This window comes from Dasypus novemcinctus, chromosome 5 (assembly GCF_030445035.2).
Source record: "Dasypus novemcinctus isolate mDasNov1 chromosome 5, mDasNov1.1.hap2, whole genome shotgun sequence".
Taxonomy (NCBI): Eukaryota; Metazoa; Chordata; class Mammalia; order Cingulata; family Dasypodidae; genus Dasypus; species Dasypus novemcinctus.
In genome coordinates, this window is record NC_080677.1 from 6,610,875 (window position 1) to 6,624,923 (window position 14,049).

Sequence of the window (14,049 nt, forward strand, 5' to 3'; positions counted from 1 at the left end):
AAATTTTGGAAACAAAATTCTAATGGGGTTCTAAATCAAAACTTGAGTGACGGATCCTAAATTTACATAGTTTATATTATATTCTTTTTTCCTATGCTGTACCACCATGTACAAGATTGTTCTTTAAGCCAACAATTCTATGAGAAAACATTTTAAGTTTGATTTTCAAGTCTAAATGATAACAGGTCATTGAGCTCAACAATAATAACGTATTGTTCTGTTAGGTTTCAGTATTCTAACAGAATCTCTTTTTATAGCCAATTCACAATTTAATACTGCATTGAATACCTGCCTTAAAAAATATATATTAACATACACTTTAAAGTTCTGATGTAATTGTACCTCTTGTCACCTCACTAGGAAAATGATGAGAGATATTTCTTTTGGTTCCTTCAACTTCTCAGAGAAAAATTCCTCAACAATTCACTTTAAATAAACTTTGAGTTCCTCTTTCCCTATTTCATAAATTATCTAATCATGCATCTGGCAGAATAAGGACTGAAAACTATAGGGGTGGGAAACTTAGTTCTATCTCTTTACACCCACCTAAGATGGATAGGAAAGCTGAACTGGAAAAATTAATAGAATATTTCTACTTTGAGCACTCTAGTTTATTAAAAAATGTTTGTCAGTTTATTTTTCTTAATTTTTACTTTTTGTCTTTTTGAATGATGTGATTTTTCTTGAGCCTGTGTTGATCAAAATATGACACCTCTGGAAAAAATACTTTCTGAACAAGAGTTTGAGTTTTACATACTATCTTTTAATTCAGATGCTATTTTTTTTTAAACTTACTTTATTTCAATACTCCCAAATAAGTAATTTGTTCTTCTCACTTAGAAACCCATTTGGTCATCATCTTGATAATAGATTCAATATAATGAATTCTTACCCTTAAGCCGCAAACCTCGCTTTGGTACAAGTGAGTCGTATATAAATGTTTCACAATCCCATTTGAATCCTTTGTAGTGATAGCGTACACTACCCAGTATCATTTCAAAATGAGAAAAGAGCAATGCTTTTCTTTATGTTACAATTGGCAAAGTGATTTCCTGTGTATTAACTCACATGGCTTTCTCAGTTAGGTCAGGTTTCTTTGCACCCATTTTGCAGTGGAGTCACTGAGGCTTGGGAAAAATGAAATGTTGGATCTGGACCAGGTGGCAGTACAAAAGACTTTCACCAAGACTTTGAGGCACTCGAGCGTGCATATGCACAATGTGAGCGTGTGTGCCGGTGTATGCATCGGTGTGAATACTTACATTTAGACAGGTCTTCAAAGAAGCCTTAATCACGGAGCTGACGCCTAAGGGAGATTCCGTTAGAATACAGAGAACTCATACAGAACAGTATGCTCTTACTGTTGAGCTCAGTGCTGTGTTCATTTAGATAGAAGCAGAATGCTAAAAACGATGGCCTGAAGAACCGAAAAATAAATGGGATTCGAAGGTTGAGTTTGCTCCTCATTACTGTTCAGATTTCATGTGCTCCCTAGGTCTCAACTTCCTTATTTGTAGGGAGATAATAATAACTTTCCCCTGGTAAGTAAGAATTTCCTGAGATGAAATGATTAAATGCTCAAAGACCGTCTAGCGCAAGGTCTGACACAAAGAGGATGCAAAAATGTGTAATGTGTCCTACCTCCTTATTTGGTACTAGCAAAATAAAACAAAATGAAATAGCGACAGCTTTTGTTTTCACTGCCCTGTTTTACAGCTTGATTTATATGCATATATACATGCGGTTATGTATTCCACAAATGGTTTTAAGTGCCTTAGAGTAGAAATTCACATGGTGAAATGGCTTGATAGCACAAATAACATAAAATAAGAATATAGATTAGAACAGAAGTTCAGAGAAAAGGTCACAAAAGCCCACCTCTTCGCTGTTATTCCTATTTATAAAATTTAAACTTTATTTTCTTCCAATTCATGAAAATTGAACAGTATGCTCCCTGAATGCTCTCACCTAAGTGGAAACATTGGGTAACTTCAATCTCCCATTGACAATTGAAGGCACTGAGAGCTAAGCCTCATCCCCAGTCATCCCCAGAGCTCCAGAGCTGGGGGCGGACATGGAAATCCAAGATGTGGGGTCCCAGGGAGTGAGCATGCTAACCCCCAGGCAAACGTCATGCCCGCACTCCCTGGTAACAATTAGTCACAAGGCCTCTCTTTTTTTCTTCTTTTTTAATATACTTTTAATTTTTTAAAGATACTTAGATTACATGAATGTTATATTAAAAATGTAGGGGATTCCCATATGCCCTACTCTCTACCCCGCCCACACTTTCCCACATTAACAACATCCTTCATTAGTGTGGTACATTTGTTACATTTGATAGACACATATTGGAGCATGGCCACTAAGTGTGGATTAGAGTTTACACGATAGTTAAATTCTCTCCTGCACAATTTTGTAAGTGATGACAAGATATATAATGGTCCGTGTGGCAGTTTGATATTGTTTATGAATTCTAAAAATAGATATTGGATTTTTTTTTTATTAAATTGTCTTTTTTTTTTTAAAAGATATTTAGTATTCTACTATAGAACTATTGTGCCAAGTGCTCTCTCAAATGTGTATAATCTCACATCTGAAGCCCCTAACAGGGTGCTTGGCACATCAGAAGCACTTAGTCAGTAACAGCTGTTGGTATTAATGTTGTTAATGTTAGAATTGAAAACACTTGTTAACTGACTAACCATAAAGAAGAAATCATTTTAGAAACTATAAGAAAATTTTTAAAAAATATTGATCAAGGACCAAAGAGAAACATTCTGAAGGTAGACAGTTTTTTGTCCATGGTGTCAAACCATCTTTGATTATTTGATGTCCTAAGAGAACATCAGGACTCCATTCAAACATTTAGCAGGTCAGAGTCCACAGGAGTTATGGAACCACTGACCACACAGCTCTTTGTCTCTGAGTAGCGATTCAATAATATATGTCTAAAACCGTTACTTCTTTTGAAAAACTATTTTCAGTATTCTTTGAATTGAATGATACCTAAATTTGAAATTATTAATTATCGGTGTCTCTGCTTTCAAAATTTCAAGCTTCTTGCTACTTAAGTAGCATTTTTTTGTGAAAGTTCTGAAAGGTGCTCCTTTTCCTTATTCTTCATGCCACTTTTTGGCAGCTAACTTGTTTTTGTGAGTACCTCTGAGACTAACTCAACCAAGCGTGACTCTTCGATAATATCAAGACATTCTCACTTACTTTCAGATGTCTCTGCTTATATTGCCTCTTGTCAAATAAAAAAAAATGATATCCAGATGGGGATAGTATTTATTTTCTCAAAAATAATACAGTTTCCTTCATTGGGACAATAAGTAAGTCTGCTTCCAGTTTCATAGCTTATCATCTTAGGATTCTATCAAATTGTTTTCACAGTGAAAAGAGACAACCAGGTTTATAGTACAGTGCAATATAATAAAATCTCATTTTTGAAAAGTGCAAAATGTTAGACAAGTATGTACTGGAATGATTCTGAGCTAAGGTATAGAAGGTAAAATATTTCTTACCTTCAGACATTCAGACTTATGAGGATCTCAAAGAGGGCCAGAATAGTAAAAGAATGTAATAGTAATGACTACTCCAAAATGTCACAGATTTACCTCAGGAACCTTGGGGAAGCAGAGTTTAAGGACATTTTAATGGCCATCAAAGTACAACTTGCTTCTTATCACTGCATAATGTCATTGCCCCTTACACACTGTGGCTCTCCTATTATTTTTAAAACAGTGACTTGCTTGCTTATTCCTTTACCCTAATAGGTAAGGTTTCAATTAAACCTTTGCAAACAGTGTTTCTTGGCTGATTCTGAGTTTTCTTCTGTTAATTTCCATATTACCTGAGATTTCTTTTTATGCTAATAACATTCTAAATCTAAAAACCATATATTTATACAGTAGCAAGGGTGAATGCAATATGAGTTAATAACAAAATACAATACTCAAGAAAATTGCTGACACAATATAAAATACCAGCTTACTATAATTTTCCCAAGCTTCCCTTTATGATATTAAATATCCAGATGCTGACATGAGCAAAGCCAATTTATAGCTGCACCTCAGAGGTCATATTATTTATCATTTGCCTTTCTCTGTTTCTTCATTTTGAAAACTGTGGCAGTAACCCTTGCATTAACACACACTGAAACTGTGGTAAGGAAGTGAGGTACTGGGTTAGGATTTGAGAATAAGCATTGCCTACATGCAAATGCGTTAGGGCATACCTAAAGTCTTCCTTTCTGCAAATTTCACAGAATTGTTCATGACTCCACAAGATCCAAGAATCTTAAATCTTTCCCTTGATTGTATGCTTAATCCAAAGCCAACAAGGAGATATTTCTCTTGAGAGTGATGGAGCCAGACATGTTGCTAAATCATGAAGGTCCTAGTTGCTAGAAAATAGTGAGAGTCCTTCTATTACAGGAGTCCATAATCTTGTGGGGAAACCATAAGGTAACCAGTCTCAGTATTAACCCATTCCTGTATAAGAATACCAGAATGATCAAAAGGAGCAGTGCACAAGGAAGCTCACAGTCTTCCCTGAAAAGTAAGAAGTGACATTGATGTCCTGATATTTGAGCTATGTTTTTAAAAAGAATTCTTGGAATAGATGGCAGTGGTGATATCACAACATTGGGAACATATTAACAACACTGAAATAGATATATCCAAATGTGATTAGAGGGGAAATGTTAGATTGTTTAATACGGTAACAATAATTTTAAAAAATACATGGGACTATACTACGCAAACAGTGAGCCCTAAGTTTAACAATGGACTAGTGCTAATAGTACAATTATAAAACTGTCTTATCATCAATTGTTAAAAATGTCCCACACCAATGCAAGGTATTAATAGGGTGGTATATGGGAATCCTATATTTTTGCATAACTGTTCTGTTAACCCACAACTTCTTTAATGAAGTAAAAAAGCCAAATACAAAAAAAATGAAATAAATCCCTTAGTTCGTCATGAAAAGGAGAAGGTATTTAAAGAAACACAAATGCACTCTTGTTTTGGGAGTGTGTTGAGGGCTGACCAGTTCAAACCATAGACTATGTAACGGTAGGACAATATTATTTTAGGTTCAGTATTAACTTTGTATGTGATTAGAAACAATGGAAGGGTATTCCAAGGCTAGGAATGATATAAATGCCCTTAAAATCACTACTCCAGAAGCCAGAGATAAGTATTAATTGTAGAAGGAGCCAAGATAGGAAGGCAGGTTGGTAAAGTAGGAAAGTGCTGCCATAATTAGGTGCAGGAAAAATTAGGGCAATGGCAGGAGAATGGACATAATGGATATCATGGGGCCAAATTTAGGAATATGTATCATGCTAAGGTGCATAAGAGAGAAGATTGGACATAGAACAAGAAGATCAATTTCTTTCAGAAATTATAACTTACAAAAATGAGATCAGTAATTTAGCACATATTTCCAGTGGAAGTGTAGGAAGCAGTTACAGATGCTTCTCTTCCTGTAGCTGCTGTTTGAAAACTTCTAAATTATCTCTTCCCAGGCTGCATAGTATGTGTGTGAGCATGTGTGTGCACATACATGTGTGTGTGCAAGTATACATATGTTTTGGAGTTAAAAAAACTATTGAATAATGACCTGATCAAGAAAACTTCCTGAGACTTAGCTCACTGCACAATTTAAAAGGTACAAAGAAAATGTGATATTGACATAAGCATTTTCCAGTTTGGGAACTCCTTCATGGTAGCATCTGGGAAGTTTAATTGAGTATTTTAAGGCCATGCCACAATGGATTTCTTATGGTCACTGGGCAAAGATTTGTAAACTGCAACCGACTTTTGGGATCTCTGCACCAAAAGCTATTTTACTTGGTGAAAGAAAAAATAAGACATGTTAGTGCCTGCTGATTTCATATAAAAGACCTACCAGTTGTTGCTATTGTCTGTGAATTTTGTATCTTCATACTACTTTTGCCTGGGCCCATTTTGCATTCACAATGTCCCTCTTGGCTCTTTGTCAGTTGATTGCAAGATTCCAGATTCCCTTTTAATTCAAGCAGGGCTCAATTAATTTAGAACGGGGATACTCCAATCCTGTCACTGACATGGATGCTTCATTAAATAAAAGTCTACATTCATGCTACATTCAAGTAATGGAAGCCCATAGAAATATTTCACAAGTTTATAACCTTATTAAATCTCAGGCTGGCAAGTTCTACTCTGGTTCGTATCAATATGTTTAAAGTACAAATTGTTTCCCTTCCACCTGACTAACTTCCAATGGACCATAAGGGAAAATCCTCAACAGACAGAGAAAGATAAGCAAACCCTGGGAAAAGTTATTTGGAATAAGAATATGGTATCTGGTGAGGATAAGTACAGAGCCTGAAGAGAAGCTGCTGAGCACCAGAGCTTTTTGATAGGAATCATTTTAATAGGAAAAAGGCTTAGGAGTTCATTTTTGGCCACTGCTTTGCATTGCCTTAGCACAATGAGAACAGCATCAGATTCCTGAATCAGAGAAAAGTTGAAGTATCCAGTGGAGTTTGTGTAGCGACTTCTCCACCCTCTCCTAGTCCTTCATATCTCATGTCTGTCTTTTGGCTTCATCTCTGCTTTCAGCCATGTTTAGAGCCGACTCTTCTGGGAAGGTTTCTACCCACTTCACTCCGATGGCATCTTGTCCCAAGGATTCACCACCTGGATTCTGTTCTTTGGCAAAACTGGCACCTCTGTCAACAAAATGCCCTTGTGTAGCTTATAAAATTTCTGATTTAGCAATATTGTAATGCCCTATTTACTAATATTATCAATTATACAATAATCCCTCAGGCTAAGAGAACATTTTCAACTAAGAAGATTGTGTAAGAAAAGGTTAACTCAGAAGGCCTGTGTTGCTCAGACTCACATCCCAAAGAAAAATATGCCTTGAGGATTTGTACATCACCAGCTCCTGGGAGAGTTTCTGTGGGCCTTTGGGGTATTCTGCCAAAGAGATTTTTAAAATTCAAACTTTATTTCAAATTCAAAAAAATAAAATTACAGAAAAAGGCAGCTCAACTTAAATGTTCTGGCCAGGCACTTCTGTCCCCTCTAATTTCACCTGCAAACTCGATTGTTCCTCTAGTCATCCAAATGATACACAGATGAACACAGATTAGTTAAGTGACACAGTCAAGGTCTCTTTATGAATGAAAAAAATGAAGAAGAGAAAAACAATGCTTAATCCTATTCTATCTCACAAAAATGAAGAGAGCTTTGTATGCTTGAGGCCTTGGGCCAAGCTGCACTAGAGTGCCCAGGTAAATGTTTTCTAACAGTGTGATGTATGGAGAATGTCCTTTTCCTCCAGGGGGCTGAATGCTAAATAGCTGCTGTAAGACATGCGGGAGGTGCATTCCTACATGCTGACCCCCAAGAACATCCCTGGACGCTAAAGCCTGGGTGAGATTCCCTGGTGAGCAACACTGTCAGATGCTGACACACATCGCTGCTGGGAGAGCACACCATGAGCCCAGGCAATTCCACTGGGAGCTTGGGCCTGTTTCTTCTGTATGTTCCCCACGGACCTTTTCCCTTTGCTGATTTTAATCTATATTCTATAACTGCAATAAACAGAACTGGGCTATAACAGCTTTTTAAAAATACATTTTTATTGAAGTATATCATTCATACATGAACATGCAAAAGCAGTAAGCATCGAGTAAAGATTGTGAACTTACAAAATAAACATGCATAACATCATACAGGGGTCTCATATATTACCCCTCCACCAACACTTTGCATTGTTATGAAACATTTGTTACAAACTATCCAAGAGCATCATAAAAATATTGCTATTAATTATGGACTCTATCTTACATTTGGTATATTTTTCCCCCAACCCACCCTATTTTTAAAAAATATGTTTTTATTATAAATGTTGTGAACTTACAAAACAAGCATGCACATATGTAGAATTTCCATACAATACCCTTTCACCAATACCTCACCAATACATCACATGTAAAGCATTTGTTACAGACTATGAAATAATATCATCAAACTATTACCACCAACTATGACCCATAGCATACATTTGGCACACTTTTTCCATACACCTTCTATACACATTAAGCATCAGTAGTTCTTCTCAACCCCTCATAATCTCCTAATAACCTATTTTCTAGGTTTTAACTCCATGTGCTTATTCTTGATATTTAGTTCATATTAATGAGACCAAGCAATATTTGTCCTTTTATATCTGGCTTACTTCACTTAGTATAATGTCTTCAAGATTCATCCTTGTTATCATATGTGTCCCAATTTTATTTCTTCTGACTGCAGCATAATATTCCATCATATGTATATACCACATTTTGTTTATCCATTCATTGGTTGATGGACACTTGGGTTGTTTCCATCTTTTGGCAATTGTGAATAATGCTGCTATGAACATGGGTGTGCAGATGTCAGTTCATGTCATAGTTTTTACTTCTTCTGGATATATTCCTAGGAAATGAATTGCTGGATCATATGGCAGTTCTGTATTTAGCTTCCTGAGGAACCACCAAACTGTCTTCCACAGAGGCTGCACCATTTTACAATCCCATCAACAGTGAAGAGGTGTTTCTGTTTCTCCACATCTTCATCAGCACTTATTGTTGTCTGTTTTTTTTTAAATAAAGGCCATTCTGTGCAGAGTTAGATGATATCTCATTGTTGTTTTGATTTGCACTTCCCTAATAGCTAGTGATATGGGGCATTTTTTCATATGCTTTTTGACCATTTGTATTTCCTCTTTGGAGAAATGTCTACTTAAGTCTTTTGCCCATTTTAAAATTGGATTGCTTGCTCTTTTATGGTTGATTTGTATGATCTTTTTATATAGAATAGAAATCAAACCCTTATCAGATATGTGGTCCCACTTATCTACGTTTTCTTTCATTGCTCATGGTTTTGATGTAAGTTTTAAGAATCTGCCACCTACAACCAATTCCTAAAGATGTTTCCCTAAATTCTCTTCTAGGAGCTTTATGGTACTTGCTTTTATATTTAGGTCATTAATCCATTTTGAGTTACTTTTTGTATAAGGTGTGAGATAGGGGTCTTCTTTCTTTCTTTTGGTTATGGATATCTAGTTCTCCCAGTACCATTTGTTGAATGGACTGTTCTGTCCCAGCTGGGTGGGTTTTCATGCTTGTCAAAAATCACTTGGCCACAGACGTGAAGGTCTGTTTCTGAATCATCGATTCCGTTCCATTGGTCTATGTGTCTATCTTCATTCCAATACCATTCTGGTTTCACCACTGTGGCTAGATAATATGATTTAAAGTCTGGAAGTGAGAGTCCTCCAATGTCACTTTTCCTTTTTAAGATATTTCTGGCTGTTCAGGACCTCTTACCTTCTAGCTTGCTTTCAGAAATTAATTTATTTTTTAGTCCTGTTAGTCCTTCTAGTGAATCACTGAACCTAAGAGTGGTCTTATGTATTTCTGGTCCAATGGTATACACCTCAGGACCCCTACAGACAAGTAGAGTGTCTGCTCACAGGAACCAGTGGCCTCCCCTTCCACTAGGGAGCCAGCCTCATAGAACAATGGCCTTAGCTATTGAAGACTCAGCTAATGTGCTGGTTGGGGGATACCAGGTTGAAGATGTAGTGCAGTCTTCCAAGTTGTAGAATAAATACTGATTAAACAGCCAATATATGTTGCAACACCCTCTAGAGTTAGAATATTTGGTTCTAGAAATTAAGGATCTGCTGGATAAGAGATACTTTTTTTTTATCCTATTGGCAGAATGTATTCATCAGTAATTCCAATGAAGTCTCATAGGTGGAGCTATGACTACAACCTAACTAATTTTGGTAATTCAAGGCAATGGGCCTGCAGGAAAAAAAGGAGATACTCTGCTGGCAGGAGTACTTGACTGAGATTACTATTGAGCTCTCATTAAGCCATGGGGTCTCAATTGCCAGAGTGGGCTATAGCCAAGTGCAGCAGCACCCGAGGCCTGGACACTTCCAGGAGTATCTGGCTCAAGGGCATCAGAAAACAACCTAGTCTATGGAAATGCACATTGAAGATGCAGGGAATCTAGAATAGCAGAGAAGGTGGCTCATGAATATTATCAGTGGCAACACTGAAGACTCTAGCTTATTTTTCAACCCCTGTTATTAAGTGCTTTGTAGAGATCACAGCCAGCCAACACTTGCCCATGTTGTCATGTTGTTGTCATCCTCCTTCCCCTCCTTGTCCTTCTATTCTTCTTTCTCTTTCTCTTCTTTTTCTCCTTCATCACCTCCCCTTCTTCCCACTGTTCTTCCTTCTTTTTTCTTCTCACCCTCACCTTCCCTTTCTGGTTTTTTTTCCCCCTATGGAAACAAAACATGTCAAAACCATCTCTGCAGCCAAGGAAACATTCTCCACCTTAGAGGACAATTGATTCCTAATGTGCTCTAAATTCTCATCTCCTACAACATTAAGAAATGTTGAGAGGTGGTGTGCATCACCATCACAGAATCCTCAGGACTGGGGAATGGATGATGGACTAGTGTAGACTTACAGTTGTTCTACTGTAGACTTGTCATGATCCTAGCAATGGAAGAACTTTTATCATGGATATGAAGGCAGTGGCCCCTGGAGCTTCTGAGGGGAGGGAGAGAGAAAAATATGTGTAATTTGGGGACATTTTTGGGACTTGGGAATTATCCTGAATGACACTACAATGGCAAATAGAAGACATTGTGTAACTTGTAATAACTTGAAAAAATGTGTGGGAGAGAGTGTAAACTACAATATAAAATATAATCATAGGTTAGTGGCAATGCTCCAAAATGTGTTCATCAATTGTGGCAAATGTACCACACTAATGAAGGACGTTGTTAATGTGGGTGAATGTGGGAGGGCTAGGGAGCGGGGCATATGGGAATCCCCTATATTTTTTGTATAACATTTATATAATCTAAGTTTCTTTAAAAACACCCCCCCCCCACACACACACACAAAAGTATAAAAATAAAGAAGTGGAGAGATTTTCTGTAGAGATGAGACTGTGAAGTTAGAAAGCTGTGCAAGACTTTGATGTGGCTTAGAATGTGTATTCAATCTTTCCTTCTGATACTATTTACTTTATGAGACATACTGCCAAACTGAATTGTAATTCATTTCTCCCTTAGATGCAACTTCAAATTCTTTGTCATTTATTTCTTATTTTTCTACCTCTGTGATAAGTGTACTCTTAGCCTATAGGTATTTTGAAGCAAAAGTTTGAAAAATGTTTTGGTATATTTTTTGGGAGCACTCCTGCAATACTTTCTCTAATATGTAACATTATAATATTCATTCCCTAATTTTTGTGTACTATGATGATATTACTTATTTTAAGTGCCTGATAAAAATCCCTCCCTTCAGTGAATACTTCTACTCTAGTATAGGACAAGTTTGAAATAAAAGCTCAATTTAATTATTCATCTATTATTTCTCAACTTATTTTGAGCACCCACTACTAGCATTCACTCTGCTTGATATAGTGGTGCGACAAGATAGATAAGATACACTGTGTTCTAGATGCTTACTACTCTAGAGGGAAAGGAGTAAATCACAAGGCAGTATGACACGTGCTTTAAAACAGGTGTTCACCAAGCACAATTAAGTTAAGGATGTATCATTTTATCATGCTGGTATTATTTCAGAAGTAATCAACTTGAAAAGCCATGTCATTTGAGGTTCCAGTTAACACAGAGAAAAGAGAAACCGGGGTGGTTTGAGACATTTTCTGTTATTGACACCTAAAGCAAAGATCAAAGGAAAACATTTTGATTAAGACTCACAGAGGTCAAAAGGGTCAAGGGGTTCTCCAGCATTTCATGTTCCCCATCACGCTGTGACAGGAGAGACGAGAGGAGAAGCTTCTGTACTACATCATCAAACACTTCAAGTTGGTGGTTTCTTCTTACCTCTCTCTTTTTTTTAGTAAAAAGATTTCTTTCTTTATTTCCCCCCTTCGCCTCCTCCTGCCCTGCGGTTCTTGCTGTCTGTGTCGTCTTCTCTTCTCATTTTCTCTCCTCTAGCATTCACTAGGATTCACCTGGAGACCTCTGATGTGGAGAGGGGTTCCCTGTCAATTAAGCCACCTCAGCTCCTGGTCTCTGCTGCGCTTCACCTTGACTCTCTCCCCTTGTCTTTCTTTTGATGCATCATCATCTTGCTGCGTGACTCACTTGCACAGAGCACTGGCTCATCACATGGGCACTCGTACAGGCACTGACTTGCCATGCGGGCACTTGCACGGGCACTGGCTTGCCACGTGAGCACACTGTCACTTCTCTTTCACCAGGAGGCCCCAGGGGTTGAACCTAGGTCCTCCCATATGGTAGGCAGAAGCTCTGTCACTTGAGCCACATCTGCTTCTTCTCCTTACCTCTCCGGTACCCACCACCATAAACTTCATGAGGGCAGAAGGCTCATCTATAACATTCAACACACCATCCACCTGGCAGGTTTATAGTGCTTAAAGCTGACAAATAGCTGTCTACTGGATGAAATGAGGCAAAAATGAATGAACAAGCAAATGAACAATTTTGTGACCTACATCATTCACTTTTGAAGGCTAGACTGTTCCCTTAGGGAAATGTGAACTATTTCATCATCGGTGTCACCATTTACATCATCTTTCCTTGTCCAGAATCACTAGACTAGTATAAATCAATAGTAAAGTGGTCAGGAAGTGCCTGTGGCTCAATTGATTTGGCTCCTGTTTACCGTATGGCAGGCCCTGGGTTTGCATCCCGGGGCCTCCTTGTGAAGGCAGGCGGCCCACACCCACGGAGAGCTGAGAGCCTGCGCCTGCAGAGAGCTGGGGCAGCAAGATGATGCAACAAAGCGAGACAAGCAGACACAGAAGAATATGCAGGGAATGGAAACAGAGAGCAGACAGCAAGCAAGCTGCGGGGGGCGGGGGAGATAAATAACTAAATAATAAATATTAAAACAAAAAACAAAAAAAATTAAAGGAGTCCTTGATGAAAACTGGGGGACGTTTATAGGAGAAACATACCAAAGTAAAATAGTATTTATAGTATCACTAGGTGAAAACTCAGGAGGCTAGAGGGCTGTATCTCCTTAATAATAGGGAAAATGGGAGAAAGGTTATCAATTACAATATTTGTCCATGAAACTCTGCCACTTAAGTGTGGTGCATAGACTATTTCCTCCAATATTGACTAATACCTTTTAGTGATATCATTTCAAATAATATTGACTCAAATAATGTGCAACCTTTCAAACAGTGGTAATGGTGATTGTTCACTATGGTCTTAATACTGTAAATGTATTAATTTATGGAAGTGGGTGCTTCTTATCTCACTTTTACTGCACAGAAAACAGTTACAGAATATTAAACAGCATGCCCAAGGCCACACAGCTAGAAAGTTATGGCAATGGCATTCTAACCAAGGAAGTGCAGCTCCACGCTGGCCTCTCAGATATAATGCTCATCTACACGGTAAATGCAAGACACACATCACATATGTGCTTCCCCAAATGAAATTCATGCCTTATTCCATGAAGATATCCTGTTATAGAAGATATGGACAGTCAGTGCTTGCTAGTGGATTACCTTATCAGAGAGTCACACATTTTTGAATTGCTGGTCCAGAATGCACGTTAATATTGCTGATAGCCTTCTCATAATATGCATCATTATTATTTTCAAATGCCGAATCTGTTTTTTAGATGCACCATGCTTCATGACTCAAATGCTGCAACTTTGGGAGCAGTTTCAAATGAGATTTAGTTATTTTTATTCTTTATACAATCTGAAGAGAAATCAGAGTATAAGAAGCAAGGACGCTGTGAGCAGGATTTGAACCTGCGCCGGGAAACCCCATTGGATTTCGAGTCCAACGCCTTAACCACTCGGCCATCACAGCCTCTTATTCTTTAATACCTCTTCTCATTCTGCCAGAAGAATTGTCTGCATTATTTTAGGTCTTGGTATTTGTTTATAAACATTTATCTTGTAATGGAAAGTTTAAATAGTGATCAGCTCTGATTCATTGTAAATCTAACAGTCT

At 37.6% G+C, this 14,049-nt stretch overlaps 1 non-coding gene across 1 annotated transcript; it reads right to left on the reverse strand.

The window, feature by feature from the left end:
• Positions 1-13,823: 13,823 nt before the first annotated feature.
• TRNAS-CGA (transfer RNA serine (anticodon CGA)) lies at positions 13,824-13,905 on the reverse strand. The gene has a single exon. It is a non-coding gene; the product is annotated as a tRNA-Ser (tRNA).
• Positions 13,906-14,049: the final 144 nt, after the last annotated feature.